The sequence below is a fragment of the Lepidochelys kempii genome, chromosome 1 (genome assembly GCF_965140285.1).
Source record: "Lepidochelys kempii isolate rLepKem1 chromosome 1, rLepKem1.hap1, whole genome shotgun sequence".
In the NCBI taxonomy this organism is placed as follows: Eukaryota; Metazoa; Chordata; order Testudines; family Cheloniidae; genus Lepidochelys; species Lepidochelys kempii.
Window position 1 is genome coordinate 27,954,510 of NC_136380.1, and position 21,386 is coordinate 27,975,895.

General features: G+C 44.7%; 1 protein-coding gene and 1 long non-coding RNA gene across 7 annotated transcripts in view; one reads left to right on the forward strand and one right to left on the reverse strand.

Moving 5' to 3' along the window:
• Window positions 1-10,574: 10,574 nt before the first annotated feature.
• Window positions 10,575-17,960, reverse strand: LOC140900686 (uncharacterized). 2 transcript variants are annotated; one of them, XR_012155705.2, is made up of 3 exons: window positions 17,339-17,960; window positions 14,063-14,148; window positions 10,575-13,372 (listed from the first exon to the last, which is right to left on the reverse strand). It is a non-coding gene; the product is annotated as an uncharacterized LOC140900686 (long non-coding RNA). The 2 variants fall into 2 exon arrangements; XR_012155707.2 differs by lacking the exon at window positions 17,339-17,960 and adding an exon at window positions 16,252-17,160.
• Window positions 17,961-20,283: 2,323 nt separating this feature from the next.
• DEUP1 (deuterosome assembly protein 1) overlaps window positions 20,284-21,386 on the forward strand; it is a 94,521-nt gene continuing 93,418 nt past the window's right edge. For 2 of the 5 annotated variants that reach the window (XM_073336994.2, XM_073337035.2), the window contains exon 1: window positions 20,285-20,576. The gene's annotated coding sequence lies outside the window, so the exon portion shown is untranslated. Of the gene's footprint in view, window positions 20,577-21,386 lie in introns of all 5 variants that reach the window. The other 3 variants (XM_073337015.2, XM_073337004.2, XM_073337025.2) reach the window with 2 other exon arrangements.

Consider the following 21,386-nt stretch of genomic DNA (forward strand, 5'->3'; position numbering starts at 1 on the left):
GACACCCAGGTTCAATGCCAGAGTAACAAGAGAGGTTCTATGGTTATTAAAAGAGATATTCAAAGAAGGAAGAAGGGACAGTGGTGAGGCAAGCCAGGGAGTTTACATTTTGTGTGTCACCATTTCAAAGAAATTGGATGGTAGCCAAAGTCAGGTGCTCCAGATATATTTGTGCAGTAATAAAAAGAAACGGTTACCAGCTTCTCCTGTGATTGTTGTTCTTGGAGATGTGTTGCATATGTCCATTCTATTTTAGGTGTGTAGTCAGAGATTTTTCCCTCAGCAATACTCATCAAAGTGGCACATGCACCCTCTGTTGCTGTATGCTGCAGCATGATTGTATAAAGGGCAGAGCTGACCCCAATTCCTCCCCCCCCCCACCCAATTCCTTCTTACTGGACAGACTCTGATAGAGAGGGGAAAGAGGGTGGATCATGGAATGGGCATGTGCAATACATCTCAAAGAACAACAGTTATCGAACAGGTTAGTAACCATTTTTTTCTTCTTCAAGTGATTGCACATGTCCATTCCACAAGTTCAATGTGGAGATGGGATTGGAGTTTACTTGATTAATGATTGAAGGACCACACATCCAAATCTGGCATGATTGTTACATTGCTGGGAAATGGCATAATAGGAGGCAAAGGTATGCACTGAAGACCAAGTTGCAGCTCTACAAATGTCCAGGACAGGCACTGGGGCTAGAAAGGCTGTAGAGGTTGTGTGTGATCTGGCTGAACCCACTAGCACCCTGTTTGGTGGAGTAACATTGCCCATGTTGAAGCACAAATGTATGCAAGAAGAAATCCACAATGAGATTCTTTGAGAAGAAACTGGGAGGCCATTCATCCTGTCTGCAGTTGCCACAAACAATTGTGTGAGGAAGATCTAAATGGCTTAGTCCTGTCAAAGTAAAATGCTATTGCTGTCCTGAGAACTAATGGGTGGAGTCTTTCCTCATTCTTATGAGCATGAGGTTTCAGGAAGGAAGTTGGCAAATATATTGCCTAATTAATATGGAAGTGAGACACCACCACTTTTGGTAGGAAACTTGGGATGATGGGGTAGGTATACCTTGTCCTTGTAGAACAGTGGTTTTCAAACTTTTTAGGCTGCCTACTCCTTTCCAAATAATGTAGTCTACCGCGTACCCCCCATCTGAGATAAGGTCATAAGGTTTTGATTAGATTGCCAAGTCCTACTGAATAAAAATGTGTTGTCTGCAATTACAGGATTTTTCTCATGCACCCGTGATGAGAGCTCCCGTACTCCTAGGGATATGCATACCCTGGTTTGAAAACCACTGTAGCAGAAGACTGTATACAGAGGGACAGACATGTACTACGCACCAAGGAGGAGGTGCTTGGGGTGGGATCTGCCGACCTGGGGTCAGTTTGTGGGCAAAGTGCAACCTCCATGAGGAGGATCGTAAGCCGCTGCTCCCTGTCCTTAAGGATCCTGGGACGAAGCCCCCAGCAGATCTTGCAGTGGTCCTTCTGATGACTCTCCCCCCAGACACTTCAGACAAGAAGAGTACAGGTCGCTCCTGGGCATAGACTTGTCACAGTCCTCGCAGGGTTTAAATCCCGGGGAACGAGGCATGCCCCAGTGCCAGGAGAGTGTTGGGGGGAGAGAACCCCCCAAAGGAAACTTATGAAAACTGTAACTAACTGCTAATACTAATAAACTACTACTAACTAAACTACAATTATGTACACAGAAAAATGGAGACTGCCAAGAAAGTCGCTTGCCGAGGCAAGAGCTACCGGATGTTCCAGCTAGCCGTCACTGGCGGTAAGAAGGAACTGAGGGGGTGGCGGGTTGGCAGGGACGTATATCAAGCGCCATGAAGGCGCGACCCCAGGAGGCACCCAGGATGACCCTACGGATACTGCTAGGGGAAAAATCTTCCGGCTGTCGTGAACACGGCGCACACGCACCTAATTGGAATTGACATGAGTAATTGCTCAAAGAAGTTTAATAGTGTTACTGGCTTGGTATCTGATGGTAGAATAACCATCAGTCTGGGGTGTGTCTGCCCTATTTCTCAGCAGTTCATCCTGAATTTGGCATCCTCAGCTGTGACCCACTGAGGTATGGTGACTACTATATGAAGCTTAATTCTAGATGTTAACCCCACAGGGAAAAGACTGCCTCTTTACTACATGTCTGGGCAACACCTAGCACAGTGAAGTCCCAGACCATGACTTGAGCCTTGTAGGCATAATAAATAATTTGTGCTTCACTGGTACACCTCCCTATACAGGCCCCAATTCAGCTACGTACTTAAGCACATGCCCAACTTTGAAGTCACTGGGACTACTCATGTGCTTAAAATTAGGCGCATGTTTAAATACTTTGCTGAATCGGGGACTTTAAGCATCATTTGTAAAGCATTCTGCCACAGCTCAAGTGACACCATGAGCTTCACCTATTGTAATGTAGCTGTCAGCCAGTTTATGAGCTGACACAGGTGTATAGAGACACTTTCCAAATGAGATCTACCAATAATAAATATTGGAGTCCGCAATTTATAATACATTACTCCAGAAAATGTGGTCACCTAGCAGCCAGCTACCATATGGTCTTCTCGTTTCAAAGACTATGAACTCCAGACTGCCGTAATGTGAACAAGTCATGGCATTATCCTAATAAATTGAGGACTACATCTGTTAACCTACACTTGCACCACTTGCATAGTGAGGCAACAGAATGATTTATAGTTCCAGACTTCACATCATTATGAAATGGTACATGAATAGACATGTGTGCAGTCAACAGATAGAAATCTAGCCATGTCATAAACTTCAGACATTATTTCCTGCTAATGCTGAACCGCTTTGGAACTATTAATATAATGACCAGATCTTCTCAGAATGACACCTGGAAACTAGTGACTCACGAACATCCATATGTTCCCAACTGTAGTTTGATGACAAATTATAAGAAATACTGAGTCTAAAGCATCTTTGACAACAGTAGCTAATGAATAACTTCTAATAGTTTGACTCATTTTAACTCATCATATGGAGCCTACTCATAAAATTTGTGCACAGTGCACAGATGAAAATCCATTTCTATACATGTGGCTTTTGTGTGCTAATAAAAAGAGATCATTTCAAGCTATTTCTATTTTGCATTTTACTTAAAGGAAAGAAGCAGTACGGCAAGATTTAAAGGTGTACCTGTAGCTCAGAAAGAACTTATAAGATAATACAGAGATAATTTACTACAAAACTGCCGCAGCCAATGGGAAGTTTTACCCACTACTGGTTCCAGCCCCAGCAACAAAACATATGCATCATGTTACTCCTGGGGGAATTCTGTGCCAAAAAAAAAAATTCTGCACACAATCTTTTAAAATTCTGCAAAATTCTGCATATTTTATTTGTCAAAATAAGACAATGTAATCACACCAGTTTCAATTGCTTTAGTAATTTATTTCAAAATAAATACAGCAAGTATGACTGTAACAATACAAGTATCAGAGGGGTAGCTGAGTTAGTGTGTATCCACAAAAACAACAAGGAGTCCGATGGCACCTTAAAGACTGACAGATTTATTTGGGATAAGCTTTTGCGGGTTAAAAAACACTTCTTCAGATGCAACAATACAGACACACAAAAATTCTCCTAGGAGTACAGAATTAAAGAAACCCTACAACAACCCAGTTCCTGTTACTCTGCCTCCTCCCCCTCAAAGCCCAGCTGCAGGGCACCCCCCAGCCGAGACACCTGCACCTGCCCCCCCCAGGGCCCAGCTGCGGAACCCTTCCCCCAATCCAGATACCTGCACCCCAACTCCCAGAGCCAAGGGATACAGAGGGAGAAACAGCCTGATGTTGGGTCCTGGACTGGTGTGGAGTTTCCTGCATGCTGCCTCCTTCCTTTAGGGCATGCTGAGAACTGCAGCTGCTGGGAACCCTTCAGTTCCCTCCCCCTCCCCCCAGCCATTTCTTCTATTTGTGAGCTGGGCTCTGCCAGGTCGAGCACCCCCAAGTGGTGGCCAGCGGCTCTGCAGCCCACTTCTGTGGGGGGGAAAGGAAATTCTGCGCACAGAACATTAATTTCTGCAAAATTCTGCATTGCACAGTGGCACAGAACTCCCCCAGGAGTAAAACTGTGTTGAATGAAAATATGCTGAGGCCTAAGGTTTCTTTTAATTGTCCAAGAACCAAGAGTTTCTTTGCTTATTTTTTAATTTTTCTTCATTTTATCTATTTGCATTAGAACTTGCTTACACCCCTCTTCGCTCATCTAACAACGTGGTACTAGTTGATTGTATAATAACATATTACCATGAAATTCATATTGATTACTGATCATTTCATCCACCCTGCACAGGAGAGGGGTGCTGCATAGTCCTCACAAGTAAGTTAGATTATAGCCTGTTTAAAGGCCATATAAATCAATGCAGCCAAGGTGATTATGCTTTTTGTTGATTCCAGGAGTTTATGGTTAGATACTAAAGGTGGAGCCATTGGAAATGCAGATTAGTCAAAAGTGAAATGTTCTATAGTAGTGTAATGATATTGGCTAATCTTTGGTTGGAAGCCTGCCTGGTGTCCTGGCAGCTCCAATGCCGCCCCAGGTCCTTTGGTGGGCTGCCACTGAGTTCCCAGGGCCTCCAGGCTCTCAAGTCTTTGGCAGCTCACCTTGTGGGCTGCTGCTGAGCCCCAGACCCCAAGTTCCCCAGCTCTTCAGTAACCAGGAGCCTGGAAGCTCCTGGCTCCTCCATAGCTCATCTGGCAGGTTACCATGAAGCTGAGGTTGCCAAGAAGCATATTTCATTTTTAAAACTCCAAATGTGCTTACTATGAGACTATTTCAGTGTTTCCAAAAATAAATATTGCAAACTTTCACTTCCCAAAACATCTCTGAGATTTTGTCTTTTCAGCCTGACCTGGGATGACACTTTTCCCCCAAAATCTTGAAATTTTTAATAGAAGTGAAATTCACTTTCCTAACCAGCACTTTTAGATACAGATCTTTCACTGGTAGATGAAAGTTTATTAGAGAGAGGTGCATAGATTTTTGGTGACTTAGGGCCAGATTTTAAAGGCATTGAGATGCTGTAAATTGCAGATAGGCACCTAGCAGAATTTCCAAAATTGCCTGGGCAACTAACGCTCATCAGTGAAAGTTAAGTGCTTTTCAAAATCCTACTAGGTGTGTATCTGCATCTTTAGGCACCTAATACCTTTAAAATCTGTCCCCTAATGTTGAAAATGAACACTTGTGAATTCTTTTTATTGCTTCTATGAGAACTTCTCTGTAATAAATGTCAACTTTCCCTATATTTGGCAGGGGGGGGTTATTGGTTTTTTTAAGATTTTAATACATTTTGTGAAGATTATTGCTGTTCAGAGGTGTTTTGGAGCCTGGAGGGTGTTTAAATTGTGGATATTGAATTAAGAATTCACAGTATATTAATAATGTTTCCCATAAATTAGTTATGTGTAAATGGGAATTACTCTCTCAAAACACAGGGTACAGGGCTAAATTCTGCCTTGCCATATACCCCATAAAATCACATTGACTTCACTAAGACTGCACAGGTTGTAAATCAGCTCAGATTTGGACAATACAAAGAAACAAATGTAAAGCTCCGGGGTTTATAACTCACTAATTTTATTTTTCTATTAAAATTTCTTCAAGAGCTGCTTCTCTTTTTTAGCAAGATCATAATTCCCAGTCAACAGCCTCTGCCCCAAGGGAGAGGAAAGATGTGGCCACTCGACCAGCTTTATTCTTTCAAATGAAAATATGTCTTCACTTTTATTAGTTATTTAGGGCCTTATCCAGAGCTGTTGAAGTCCATCATTTATTTCAATGGGCTTTGGAGAAGGCCTTTTATAGTGGTAAAGAGACTATGTCTCAAAAACTGATCTTGATTATTTTTATCTTAGCTTTTCTGTAGTGTGGCATTTTCTGATTACTTTTATCTGACTTAGATTTTCTATAGCATGGCATTTCTATTACACTGTTTAGCACTATTCTGTCTCAGAAGTTATATGGTTTTTTTATTGCTACTAATTAACTGTTTCTGCATATAAAGAACAAACATTCTTCATACCTCATTCACTGTACTGCTCTCCCCCCATCAAAATAATATTTACTTTCCTATTACACTTTTGTTACTTCCAAAAAATCTTTTCATACATGCCATTTTATCTGCAAATAATCTCATTCTGAAAGCATGTGGGAAAGTTTAGAGAAAAGCACTTCATGTTTGCTGCAAACTGTCTGATCTGGAAAGAATATAGGAACCTTGCTGTATGAAATTCTAGGACAGGGAGCTATTTTTATCAGGATTAAAATTTTCTAATGCAGATTATCAAAAGTATACTAGCAATGGAAATCAAAACCTGGAACTGCTGTCAGATTATTTCTCTATAAAATGAATCATGATTTTACCATGAAGCTCATGGTATTTGGTGTTTTTCTTCAGATATGTCTACACTTCAAGCTGGGGTGAAAATAGCCATAGCAATGGAAGTAGGTAGCTGCTCTGAGTATGTGCCTGGGGTCTTGGATGGGTACATACTCGGGACAGCTAGCCTGGTTGCAGCTCTCACTGCTGGGGCTACATTCTCTTTTTAGTGCACTAGCTTGATGAGAGCTAGTTCAGGTATTTCTCCTCAAGACAAGACTCTCGCCGCCTTAAAATCCCAGCTTCCTAGAATCCAGCAATTACAAAAGAATCTCAGTTTTCATTTAAAACAAAAGCGCGTTTCTGGCCCTTGTAGTTGAGGAGAAAAGCTTGAAAATGTGACCCAAGTGCACCCTAAAAGCTCAAAACAAAGGGCAGGGGAGCAAAGAAAAAGACCCCAGCATTCATTATTTTTTAAAACCTCATGATTTTAAGCCACTTATGATTTTTTGGGGCCTGACTCATGATTTTTGAACTTTTGGGTTTGGCAACACTCATATATATGCTGTTGAATAAAAGGCTGTTATTATGTTACTTAGGGCTTTATTCTACTCTCATTTACACAAGTATAACTCCATTGACATTAGTGGAGTTACTCCTGATTTTATACTGGTGTGATTCTGGTTCTTGGTCCAGTTCTCCTTTATGTTACAGCCCCTTTACACTACTCGGGACTGTAAAGGTGTTTTAAACCCATTGGAATCACCCCTCAGGGAATGCTCCTGTGTGCGTTGGTTCCCCAGATGATGCAGAACCACAGAATAGCTCTTAGCCACTATTCCTTGCAGTCTCTGGCATTAGGGACATGTAGAGGAAAAAGTGGGTGTGGCCTGAGCATAACCTTAGTTACAAATGAGTCCCAAGAAGGATGCTGCAGTAAAGCATAAATCAGAATATCCCCAAGGCTCTCTAACTTATTAAATGAGGCCAGACCCAGAATAATAGAAGTACAAAGATGGTTTACAGCCATCTTTGTCCCACCCTGCATTTCTGCACCATAGCTCAGCTGGAATGAAGTATCTGGCCCTTAGTTTTGAAACTATCAAAACTCCATAATGCAAAGTTTCCCTCATCCTCCAATTCCCATCCTTACACTTCCTTGTTAATAATTGAGTTTCAGTCTCTTGTCACACATTACCGCTCCAGTCCCATTTCAAGCACCAAGTCAGAAGTGTTGTGTTCCAGCTGCTTTACAAGACTGTGATGTCAATATCTCAATTTTTAAATAAAATTTCCACCTGTTTCTTCTCAAAATTCTAGTCTCCATTTCAATTCCTCTTTCCAAGCCCAGTTCAGAAAACATGGTTAATAAAAATAATACTTCTACACTTTCCACAGTATGCATCCGATGAAGTGAGCTGTAGCTCACGAAAGCTTATGCTCAGATAAATTGGTTAGTCTCTAAGGTGCCACAAGTACTCTTTTTCTTTTTGAGATATAAAGAAATTGAAAGACAGAAGTTAAATTATTTCCCCCTGGTCACCCAGTAAGTCAGTGGCAGTGCTTAGAACACAATTAGCAATCCTGAGATGCAGTCTCCTACTCTAACCACTACACCAATGCTTCCTCCCTCCAGACACTGATCTTATTTATACAGGAGTCAAGATGGACTAATCCCATTGAAATGATCCTGGGGTGTAATTGAGATGAGAATCTGGCCCTGCTGGTCTTCTCTTTTTACTTCCCCCATTATCATTTGCCCTTTTTCTCAACGATAATACGCAGGTTCCATGCTGAGCCTATCATACCACTGCCTGATTATATAAATGGTCTCTGAGAACTCAGTGCACTGAAGCTGAGAGTGGAATGCATCACTAGGGAGAGACAGACTCAATATGAGCAGTAAAAAGAGGCCAGCTGTAATCTATTTCACTTTCTAAACTGCATTTAGAAATGATATTATTTGTACAGTGGCACAAAAGGTTAGGTCTCCCATTTGAAGAGGCAATAATACAGAAACTTCACTGGGATAAGAGTCTTCAGACAAGTTAATTGCCTCATAAAATGAGAAACCCGATTCTTTTATTCCTTAATTAAAATTAGAATAGGAAAAGAATCTTAAATTGATTTATCAACCTGTCATTTGCAAACATAATAATGGTTTCTTCACAGGATGAGTAAGAAATAAAGCTAACAAGTAGAGTCTTTCCAGGGACCATTGATTTGCAGATTCAGCGTTCTTGTCTGTCTTGTTGGAATGCATACCAAGCATGATCACATCACATAATATATTTTTATTAATGTGCTCTGTTACTAATTGGAATGGTGCAAATTCAGTCGAGACATATAATGTGCTCTGAAATACCAGCATGGATTCTCTCAAGACTGTTTGCGGAGTAGCTCTCAAAGGAGTTTGCAGGAATTAGGCAACATCAGCTACACAGAGACCTTTGTTGACATCACAGTGAACCAGTCTATTGACTTTCTAAAGGCTATCTTTGCTAAATTTACATTCTGCTTATTTCAAGGTCTTTTTTGGTCTCTTGAACCATTTCATTGCTATATTTGGTCACTGAATTATTATTACAAGGCATTAATATAATGGACCTGTTATAGCATAAAATTAGAGAGGAAAAAAGCTTAGTAGGACATCTTGTCCATTTCCCTGTCAATGGACGAGTGTTTCTTAGAGCTCATTCTTGAGTGCTTTGTCCACTCTACTTCTAAATTCCTCAAGCAATAAGGCTGACACAATTACCCTTTGGACAATATTCCAGTGTAGCAGACATGGCTGTTAAGGTTTTCCCTGACAATAAGTGTCATTTTTTCTTTGCTCAGTTTCAGTCCATTACTCATAGTTTAGCCTGGGTGGTCCACTATAAACAATTCCTCTTTCTCTTAGTTGATTAAGCCCTTCAGTCAAATAGCTGTAGATAGATAGCTTGTCACCACAACCCAAGCCATGAAACTCTTTTACCCACTTAGCCAATTATATATAATGGGACTCATTCTCCCTTACTTTTACACTTGTGCAAAGGCGTTGTGAAATTTTACTGCATCGTATCTTTGTATTCATTTTGCACAGGACTAGATGCTAATCTCCCACTGGGAAGTCTTCCTGGGGATGCTACAAACAGCCTCTGAGTTATGGCTGCAGGGTCATGTGACCAAGTCACCTGGTACTGGACTCCATGATATTAGTATTTTTCCACTAACCAGGGGTGGGAACCCCACTGAGAGACAAAGGATTACCGCCCTATGCAAAAACTATTTAAGGCAGGGGAGTGACATCATCAGGGTTCATTCTTTATTGACTCCCCACCCAACAAGGAAGACTGCTGAAAACACCTGAGAAAAGACTGAACTGGGGGGAAGAACTGAGCTCAGCCTAGAGGGTTTTCTAGTGTGTAAAAGGAATATCTGGAGTTTTAAGCTGCAAGCAAGTCTCTGCAATCTGCCTAAAACATCATTTAGGGTGAGAATTTGCTGCTTATAACCAATTTCTTTAGTATATTAAGCTTAGATTGCATGTTTGTTTCATTTGCTAGGTCATCTGCTTTGATTGGTTGACTATCCCGTATAACCACTTAAAATCTATCTTTTGTAGTTAATAAACTTGTTTTGTTTAAAACCAGTGTGTGTGGAAATCATAACTTGGGACAGAAAGCTGTGTATCTCTCTCTCCACACTGAGGGAGGGGGCGAATTTCATGAGTTTACATTGTATAGTTCTCTGTGCAGTGCAAGATGGATACATTTTGGGTTTACACTCCAGAGGGGATGTGCACTTGAGTAACTGGGCAATTCCTTAGCTAGCCATCCCATGCAGAGCTGATCTCAGCATGTGTGTGTATAGCTGCAGCTGGGTGTGTCCCTACTTGTATGTGTGCTGGTAAAATGCAATCTGAAGCTTGAGGGAAGGCTTGGCTGGCTTGCCTCAGCAATACAGTGTAAAGGGAGCCCAGGCTGATAAGTCAGGCCGGCTCAGTGGTACCCCAGTTCCAGGCGGCACCCCGAAGAGGTGGGGAAACCCACCACAGGCATCTTTTATTTTCTATGTGGGAAAACAGACAGCAAAAGGAGAGCAAAAGTCTATGTTCTGCAGTCTTAGAAAATCATCAAACATTATGTGCAAACATGGAAAAGAAGTAACAGTATTTCTTATATTGTTGCGTAGATTGGGGTTCAAAAATATTCTGGTGACCTTAAATATGTCCTTTATTAGTCACTACTTACACTCTTCAATTCTTAAAGCACAAATACACTTTCACAGTTACACAATAAAACAAGGTTCACAATATTGCAGTTGGGCTCTCACTTCACTTCATTCTTAGATCTCACTGACTGGAGACATCTCTTATATACTCATGAGGGCATGGCTGACAACATGCTAGGAGGTTCAAGGAAAATGTAGTTCTCAGAAAGTTTGGAAAGTTCCACGAGATTCTACAGAGGTCCAGAACATTCAAGGAGGCTAGTGAAAAATGAATCCACATACAGAATACCTGAGACATTTTACTTCAAAAATTCTATTTTCCCTTTTGTTGCTAACAACAAAAACAGCACCCTGAGCCTGGCGCCCCCCCCAAGCCCGGCACCCTTGACTGTTGCCTGGGTGCCTGCCCCTAAATCCGGCCCCACTGATACCCCTTTGTCTGCCTGCTGATGGATGCCAAAACAGCTTTCTCATTCTGCTTATATTTCCAAAACTCTGTTGTATCTGTTTCAAAAGCTGGGAAGGCTTTCTGGGGTTGCAGGCTCCATCCCCCACTATGCTCGTTAAATGGCCTCCCCTCTCACCACATTTAGCCTTATGGCTTTGTTTACCTTTCCTATGCACATACTTTTCATTGTCTTCTGAAGTATTACCTGGCTCAATTTATATGGCAGCCACAGGAAAACAGACGAACCAACATTCCTTTGTCTCGGACAGGCTGGGCTTTTGCATTGCTTGCAAATCACCTTTTAAGAACATATTTCTAGCACACATCTATAATTCTCTATACAGCACCTAGTACATACATCACACAATAATAATGATCAGTGTGTTACTGATTGCCATACGATACCTTACATGACACCTTTTTAGATACAGATCATGACAACAGTATTTGGGGGAACAGCCACAGCAGGTTGAGACAACAGAGCTTCAGGGCCTGGGCAATCAGACCAAGTGGACTTGCCACTTCCTGACAGCAGTAGTGCTGATGTTGCAGGGGAGCCCTGAAGATCCAGGTGATAGCGCTGGCAACCTCAAAGACTAGTTGAACATTGGTGGCAAGTTTAGTTATTAGTATAAGCATTTGTAATTGTTATATTAATGTTTGGTTGTTTTAAGAGTTACATTTGGGTTTGGAAGGGAAGATATGGTATTGGGGAACTATGCCTTTAAGCATTAGTCTTCCTAAACAGAGTTTGGGCAGGGCACTATGAAGCTCTTGTTATTCACAGACAGACACAAAATAAAGCAGATTTCTTGCAAGCATCTTAAGCACTGAGGCCCAGATCCTCAAAGGCATTTATACTCCTAACTCATGGGAAATTAGGAGTGTAAATACCTATTGAGGATTGGGGCCTGAATGATCATTGAAATATACTGTTAACCTGACATCAATCCTGGGCAAAATAATGGAAAAGCTGATTTGGGATTCAATCTATAAAGAACTGAAGGATAGGAATATAATTAGTGCCAGTCAACATGGGTTTATGGAATAGGTCTTGTCAAACAAATCTGATTTCATTCTTTGATATCAATGATTAAAAGTTTGATTGATAAAACTAACTATGAAGATGTAACAGATCTTTGTAAGGCATTTGACATAGTACTGCATGCCTTTCTGATTTGAAAATTTAGCACCATATAATATCAAAGCACACATTAAATTGATTAAGAACTGGCTAACTGACAGAACTCAAAAAGTAGTGGTCAATGGGGAATCATCAAATGGGGTTTTGCAAGGATTGGTATAAGCCTGAGGCTATTTAACATTTTCATGAATAAAATGTTCGATGACACAAAGATTAACGGAGTGATAAAATAATGATGGCGACAGAGAAGTCATATAGACAGTCTGGATCATTTGGTAAGCGCCCATTCGGCCCATTCAAACAAAATGTATTTCAATACAGTCAAATGCAAAGTTATACATCTAGGATCAAAAAATGCAGGTCATACCTAGAGGATGGAGGACTGTATCCTGGAAAGCAGTGACTGTGACAAGGATTTAGGGGTCACAGTGGACATACAACTCAATATGAACTCCCAGTGCAATGCTGTGGCAAAAATGGCTAATGAGATCCTTATAAACAGGGGAGTAGCAAACAGGAGTAGGCAGTTGATTTTACTTCTGTAAACAACATTGGTGAGACCAATACCAGAATACTGCAAACAATTCTGGTGTCCATATTTTGAAAAGAATCTAGAAAACCTGAATAGTGTGCAGAAAAGAGACACAAAAATGATTCAGGGCCAGAAAAAATGCCTTACAGTGAGAGACATTTGGAGCTAAATCAGTTTAGTTTGTCAAAAAGATTGAGAGGTAAACTGATTACAGTGTTTAAGTACTTTCAACACTTTTCTTTTCAAGGAAAGAAAATACTGGTGACTGAAGGGCTCTTTACTCTAGTGAAGAAAGGCACAAGAACCACCAGTGGGCTGACAAATTCAAATTAGAAATTAGGCACAATTATTTAACAGTGATGGTGATTAACCATTGGAACTAACTATTAAGAGAAGTGGTAGATTCTCCATATCTTAGAGTCTTCGAATCAAGACTAGATGGCTTTCAGGAACATATGCTTTAGCCAAACCCAACTTACGCTTCAGTCAAACACAAATTATTGGGCTCAGTGGGTGAAAAGTAATGGCCTGTGATATATGGGAGGTCAGACTCTTGATGTAATGGTCCCTTCTGGCCTCAAAATTTATGAACTTATGAATCTTCATTCGGTCCCTCCTCATGAAGGGCAGTCTACCAGGGCATGGACTCAGAAAGACCTGCTGGAGAACACAGACACCATTACCAGATCATATAAATGCAAGAGGTAATAGTATGAACTGTAATGGCCCAAAGTTATTCATTTTCCCCACTTATTCCTAACAAGTAGTACCATCCAGGAGATTTCAGTTACTTTCCTTATACTATAACCGTAAATTCAGATTATAATATCTATGTACAATCTAAAAGATTAACAAATTTTATTGGTATTGGAACAAGGATGCCAAAGGGTGCAAGTTGCATCCGATGAAGTGAGCTGTAGCCCACGAAAGCTTATGCTCAGATAAATTTATTAGTCTCTAAGGTGCCACAAGTTCTCCTTTTCTTTTCTCTGGCTAGAATCCATTAGAAACCCTGGCAGTAGGTTGCTCTACTATTTTGTCAGCCTCTGGCTAGCACTCCATCTAGGCACTGGGGTTTTCTTGTTACTTTACTCCTTAAAGATGAGCAGCCTGACTGGTTCCTAAACCAAACAATATTCAAATGTAGCCTCTTGCTCAAAAAAATCAAGTATTATCACAGATGTTCAGCCCCTTTAATAATCAGGCATCTTTAAAGTGTCTGAAGTTAGCCACCCAAAAATAAAAGCTCCCAAAAGCACTAGTAACTTTCGAAAATTCAAGTCTGTATCTACAGTGTTAAAGTTTAGAAATAAACCATAGATGTGGATAGGAACATAAGAATTGCCCTACCAGATCAGGCATGAGGTCCATCTAGTCCAGTATCCTGTCTTTGCCAGTAGCCAGTATCAGGTGCTTCAGAGGAAGGTGTAAAAACCCTGCAGTAAACAGATGTAGGATAAGCTAAGACCCACATAGTTCCTAGTCCAATTATTTGTTGTGTGAAAAATTTTCCGTTTTTTGTGTCAGTTCTGAATTTTGTCATCTTTTAAATTCACTAAACATCCCCTTGTGTTATGAGACAGGAGAACAGAAGTTCCTGATCTCTTCCCTATACAATTCATTTTGTGAAGATGCTATGCTGATTCTATACAAACAGGGGAACAATATCAGGTCTAGATAATACTTAGTCCTGCCTTGAGTGCAGGGGACTGGCCTAGATGATCTCTCGAGGTCCCTTCCATTTCTATGATTCTATTTGCATAGAATGAGTTTGATTCTGAGCTTGTAAGTGGATAACCAAGGGACTACACTATATAAAAAGAGGATGCAATTGTAGTGTAATTGCCATTGATTCTGTAGTGGGGTAAAAATGTTCAGATAAGGACATTTAAGGGGAGAAACAAAGCTAAAAGGGTATAAAAATAAGGAAGGGGACATAATCTATACAAGGGTAGGAACAAAGTTTGAACTGAATATAACCAATATAGTGTTCTCTTCCTAATATGCAGATAGCCTGAAACAATAGCTCTCAGAGGTGTGAATGTCCCCTATTCATCTCAATGGATTGTTAATGCTGAAACCCAAGGGTGACAATCAAAATCCTAACATTGTTAGTTATTTCACTACTGTCATAAATATAAAGGGAAGGGTAAACCCCTTTGAAATCCCTCCTGGCCAGGGGAAAGCTCCTCTCACCTGTAAAGGGTTAAGAAGCTAAAGGTAACCTCGCTGGCACCTGACCAAAATGACCAATGAGGAGACAAGATACTTTCAAAAGTTGGGAGGAGGGAGAAAAACAAAGGGTCTGTGTGTCTGTCTATATGCTGGTTTCTGCCGGGGATAGACCAGGAATGGAGTCTTAGAACTTTTAGTAAATAATCTAGCTAGGTATGTGTTAGATTATGATTTCTTTAAATGGCTGAGAAAAGAATTGTGCTGAATAGAATAACTATTTCTATCTTTTTTGTAACTTAAGGTTTTGCCTAGAGGGGTTCTCTATGTTTTGAATCTAATTACCCTGTAAGATATCTACCATCCTGATTTTACAGGGGGGATTTCTTTATTTCTATTTACTTCTATTTTTATTAAAAGTCTTCTTGTAAGAAACTGAATGCTTTTTCATTGTTCTCAGATCCAAGGGTTTGGGTCTGTGGTCACCTATGCAAATTGGTGAGGCTTTTTATCCAACATTTCCCAGGAAAGGGGGGGTGCAAGTGTTGGGAGGATTGTTCATTGTTCTTAAGATCCAAGGGTCTGGGTCTGTAGTCACCTAGGCAAATTGGTGAGGCTTTTTACCAAACCTTGTCCAGGAAGTGGGGTGCAAGGTTTTGGGAAGTATTTTGGGGGAAAGACGCTTCCAAACAGCTCTTCCCCAGTAACCAATATTAGTTTGGTGGTGGTAGCGGCCAATCCAAGGACGACGGGTGGAATATTTTGTACCTTGGGGAAGTTTTGACCTAAGCTGGTAAAGATAAGCTTAGGAGGTTTTTCATGCAGGTCCCCACATCTGTACCCTAGAGTTCAGAGTGGGGGAGGAACCTTGACAACTACACATCATTTTAGCAGAAATATCCATCTAGTATGTTTATATCACAATCCCAAACTGCCTCACATATCTTCCAAGGTTCCAAAAGCCTCACATATCTTCCAAGGTTCCAGCTGCCAAGACTCTAAGCTCCCCTATCAAAAACAACTTCTCCAATGTATAAAAACCTATGCCATTAAAAACTGAAAGGGTGGAGATTGCATAAAATTAATTAAATTTAAGATTAAAATAAAATATACAGTTGACATTCTATGTATTCCATATTCACTTTGAATGCTTACATTCAAATTTATGTTGCAGAGAAGACAAAATAGCTTTTTCTAGTACTTGCCTGTATTAACAGGAATAGTTTCTAATCTAATACAGGCTAAGCTGAATTTTTAGTGTGTTCTTGTATGGCGAGGTGATTTGTAGCACAATATGGCACCATATGAGATCTGACACAGTCATATTTTTCTGCCTCTTTTCCCTCTTATTAATCATTGATAGATACCTGGAAGGATTATGCCTGGTTGGAAGGCATGAGATGCGATGTCCTGAGGTTGGGGGTTCCACGACCACCACTCCCAAGAGGAGAAGGCGGGTGGTGGTGGTCGGGGACTTTCTCCTCCGGGGGACTGAGTCATCTATCTGCCGCCCTGACCGGGAAAACCGAGAAGTCTGCTGCTTGCCAGGGGCTAAGATTCGCGATGTGACAGAGAGACTGCCGAGACTCATCAAGCCCTCAAGGATTGCTACCCCTTCCTGCTTCTCCACGTGGGCACCAATGATACTGCCAAGAATGACCTTGAGCAGATCACTGGGGACTACGTGGCTCTGGGAAGAAGGATAAAGGAGTTTGAGGCCCAAGTGGTGTTCTCGTCCATCCTCCCCGTGGAAGGAAAAGGCCTGGGTAGGGACCGTCGAATCGTGGAAGTCAACGAATAGCTACGCAGGTGGTGTCAGAGAGAAGGCTTTGGATTCTTTGACCATGGGATGGTGTTCCATGAAGGAGGAGTGCTGGGCAGAGACGGGCTCCATCTTACGAAGACAGGGAAGAGCATCTTTGCCAGCAGGCTGGCTAACCTAGTGAGGAGGGCTTTAAACTAGGTTCACCGGGGGAAGGAGACCAAAGCCCTGAGGTAAGTGGGAAAGCGGGATACCAGGAGGAAGCACAAGCAGGAATGTCTGTGAGGGGAGGGCTCCTGCCTCATACTGGGAATGAGGGGCGATCAACAGGTTATCTCAAGTGATTATATACAAATGCACAAAGCCTTGGAAACAAGCAGGGAGAACTGGAGGTCCTGGTGATGTCAAGGAATTATGACGTGATTGGAATACTCAAATACTCAAAATGAATATATTCCCAGGAAATATTAAGTCATATAGCAGTTCTATATTCTCATAGTATAACATGTTGGCAGAGTGAATATTTTTATGAATATAAGAAAAGGAGTTCTTGTGGCACCTTAGGGACTAACCAATAAATTGGTTAGTCCCTAAGGTGCCACAAGTACTCCTTTTCTTTTTGCGAATACAGACTAACACGGCTGTTACTCTGAAACCTGTCTTTATGAATATAATTTAAATTCAAGTCTCACCTCTTCCACTGACAGCTGTTAATATTTCTGTGAACTTCCCAACCGTTATTATTGAGAAAGGCTTCACGCTTCTCTCCCTGTGATGCAGACAACTATCATTCCCCCCATTTTATAGAGAAGAGAACTTCTGCCAGAGCAGGGAATAAAACCCACATTGCTAATATGGCAGACCCAGCTCTTTGTCTTGTCCCTGTCTTGTTCTGGGGGAAAGACATTCCTCTTCCCCTCACCCACCACAGGGCCTGACTCTAGCTTTCCACTGCCTTTTATTTATATATAGGCTCCAATAACTCTAGTTAACTTGTTCCCTGGCTAATTTAAAATGAGGTATGTGTATTCCTCACAAGTTCTTTATTACTGTATATCTTTGTAATATATTCCTCCCCCCACCCCAGTCACTCCAAACACTATAAGGCATCTCTTCTAAGTAAGGCCAACAAAACAAAACAAATTTTGTGATTTTAGCCCACCTATTTTGGAGAGATGAGCAAAAATAAACAAAAACATTTCTGAAAAAGTCAATAACAAGGACATTTTAGACAACGGAGCTGAGCCTTTTCAAAGGCATGTAGGAGATTTAGAATCACAACTCCAGCTGATTTCAATGGGAATTGTGCTTCTGAGTTCCCTAGGCAGCTTTGAAAACCTCAGCTTATAATTTTAATACTATTTTTCAGTTTTTCCCCCCAAAATTCCCTGAAAAACTCTATCGGAGTAGGAAATGTGGTAGTGAAATTTCAGAATGATTAGTTACTCTGGAAAAAATTCATGTATGTAGGTTGAAAATTGGGCTTGAAAAGTTAGCTTCAACTGCTCCATAATAAATAACAAAACCAAGAGACACATAATTAAATCATTAAAGTTTGCTGGCATTTCAATTTGTGAAGTTATTCCCAGGACATGAATTTAAATCCTTCTGAATGTGTTTTTAAAGGTGTCCTAAACCAGAAGAATATAAAAATCCATAGTTTGAGCCATGACCATTATATTTCAAACACTTCAGGTATGTGATAAAAATAAACAGCTTGCCTTGGTCAGTTCAAACTAATTTTGTTGCATTAAGTAAATATGCCAAAGGGGGTTCAACTAAGAAGGTAGCATGAAGCATTTAGAAGACATTATAAAAAAAAAGAATACTAATGAAAAAAAATTTTAAAAATAGAAAAATTAAGTGAACTCAAATTTTCAAAGTGGAAACATAATTTTTAGTGACCTTCATGGAAGCTGCAAAAGAAAATTAGCTGTCCCACGAGGTACTTGTTAGTGATCACTGAGCTAAAGAATGGGAGGGAGCAAACTTTTTGGAAATTTTGCATTTCATTTTATTATTAGCTAGTCTTTAAAATTTGATTTTTTTGTAAAGAACATGGTTAGGAAGGAAAGTGTGAGCTTGAGGGGACGGGGCAGGCAATGACAGGGTTGGGATGGGCAGGGGAGGAGCAGAGTGTGAGGGGACAGGGCCGGCAATGACAGGGTTGGGATGGGGAAGGGAGAGCCTAAGTATAAGGATTTGGGGCAGTCAATGACAGGCTTGGGTGCAGAAAGGGAGGGGGCAGAGTATAAGGCAAGGGCAGGCAATGACAGGGTTGGGGTGGTGAAGGAATAGTACTGAGTATGAGGGGCAGGGCATGGAAGGCCTTGGGCAGTGAGATCAGGGGTTCGGAGACAGGGTAGAGTGTGATAGGTAAGGTAACCAGGTGTCCAGCTTTTTACCGGAACACCCGGTAGAAAAGGGACCCTGGCGGCTCCGGTCAGCACCACTGAGCAGGCCGTTAAAAATCTGATCGGCAGTTCTGCGGAGCTAAGGCAGGCTAGTCCCTACCAGCCCTGGCTCCGTGCTGTGCCCCGGAAGTGGCCAGCAGGTCCAGCTCCTAGGCAGCGGGGCCACAGGGCTCCACACACTGCACCTGCCCCGAGCACTGGCTACACACTCCCATTGGCCAGGAACCACAGCCAATGGGAGCTGCGAGGGTGACGCCTGTGGGGGAGAGCAGCGCGCAGAGCCTCCTGCCACGCCTCCGCCTAGGAGGCAGACCTGCTGGCCGCTACCCGGATGCAGCGCGGTCCGCAGTGCCAAGACAGGCAGAAAACCTGCTTTAGCCCCCCTGCTGCGCCGCTAACTGCTTAGCCCCCACCCCCGCTGCACCCCAACCCTGAGCCCTAACCCTCTGCCCTAGCCCTGAGCCTCCACAAACCTGGAGCCCCTTACTGCACTCCAAACTCCTCATCCCCGGCCCCACTCCAGAGCCCGCAACCCCAGATGGAGCCCTCATCGCCCCTGCACTCCAACACCCTGCCCCAACCCAGAGCCCACAACCACAGATGGAGCCTTCATTCCCCCTGCACCCCAACCCCCTGCTCCAGCCCAGAACCCCCTCCCACACCCTGAGCTCCTCTGCTCCATCCCCAGCCTGAAGTCCCCTCCTAAGCCCCTCCTCCCCAGCCCCAACCCAGAGCCCACACCCCCAGATGGAGCCCTAACCCCCCCTGCACCCAACCCCCTGCCTCAACCTGCAGCACCCTCCTGAACCCCTCATCTCCATCCCCACCCAAGAGCCAGCACCCCCTCAGCCAGAGCCCTTACCTGCCAGCCCCCGTCCCCTCCCACTTTGCCCCCTCCCCTCCCCAACCCTGTCAGTGCCTGCCCCGTCCCCTCCCACTCTGCCCCCTCCCCAGCGCTGTCAGTGCCTGCCCCCTCCCCTGCCCCCCCAACCCTATCAGTGCCTGCCCCCTCCCCTCCCCTCTGCCCCCTCCCTAACGCTGTCAGTGCCTCCCCCCTCCCCTCCCACTCTGTCCCATTCGCTGTCCCCTCCCCAACCCTGTCACATCCCCACCCCGTCCCCGACAACTCCCCTGGTCGCAGACCCTGAGCCTGATCCTCTGCCCGGCCCCGCCCCAGCTCCTTTCCTCAGCCCCGCCCCGCCCCTCAGCCCGCGCCCCCCACACCGCGCCTCCGCCCGGTGGCCTTTCGCGTTGCCCTGGTAACGTGGGAAGCCGCCGGGCCCGTCCAGCAACCGCCGCGAGGTGCGGGAAGGCGGCAGCCGGGTCGGACTCTCGGGTGCTGGGGATCGGGGGTCGCGCCCGCCCGCAGGAGCAGAGCGGCAGCCAGGCCGGGAGCTGCCTGCGTCCGCCCTGGGGAGCTGCGAGAGCGGAGGGATCCTGCCGCGAGGCGTCGGAAGCTGAGCGGCCGCCGCAGCCCTGGGGTCTGGAGGCGGCGCCACCGCCAGCTCCAACCGGCGTGAGCGTCCCCCAAGGGGTGTTCCCCAGAGCCAGGGCTCTGCCCCCTCCCCGCGCCCGCGCCGGCCTCCCCCCGACTGCTCCCTGCCCCCGCCCCCGCGCCGGCCTCCCCCCCACTGCTCCCTGCCCCCGCCCCCGCGCCGGCCTCCCCCCCACTGCTCCCTGCCCCCGCCCCGGCGCCGGCCTCCCCCCCACTGCTCCCTGCCCCCTGCCCCGTGCCGGCCTCCCCCCCACTGCTCCCTGCCCCCGCCCCCGCGCCGGCCTCCCCCCCACTGCTCCCTGCCCCCTGCCCCGTGCCCGCGCCGGCCTCCCCCCGACTGCTCCCTGCCCCCGCCCCGTGCCCGCGCCGGCCTCCCCCCGACTGCTCCCTGCCCCCGCCCCCGCGCCGGCCTCCCCCCCACTGCTCCCTGCCCCCTGCCCCGTGCCCGCGCCGGCCTCCCCCCCACTGCTCCCTGCCCCCGCCCCCGCGCCGGCCTCCCCCTGACTGCTCCCTGCCCCCTCCCCGCGCCCGCGCCGGCCTCCCCCCGACTGCTCCCTGCCCCCGCCCCCGCGCCGGCCTCCCCCCGACTGCTCCCTGCCCCCTGCCCCGTGCCCGCGCCGGCCTCCCCCCGACTGCTCCCTGCCCCCGCCCCCGCCCCGCGCCGGCCTCCCCCCCACTGCTCCCTGCCCCCGCCCCGCGCCGGCCTCCCCCCGACTGCTCCCTGCCCCCGCCCCGTGCCCGCGCCGGCCTCCCCACGACTGCTCCCTGCCCCCGCCCCCGCGCCGGCCTCCCCCCGACTGCTCCCTGCCCCCGCCCCCGCGCCGGCCTCCC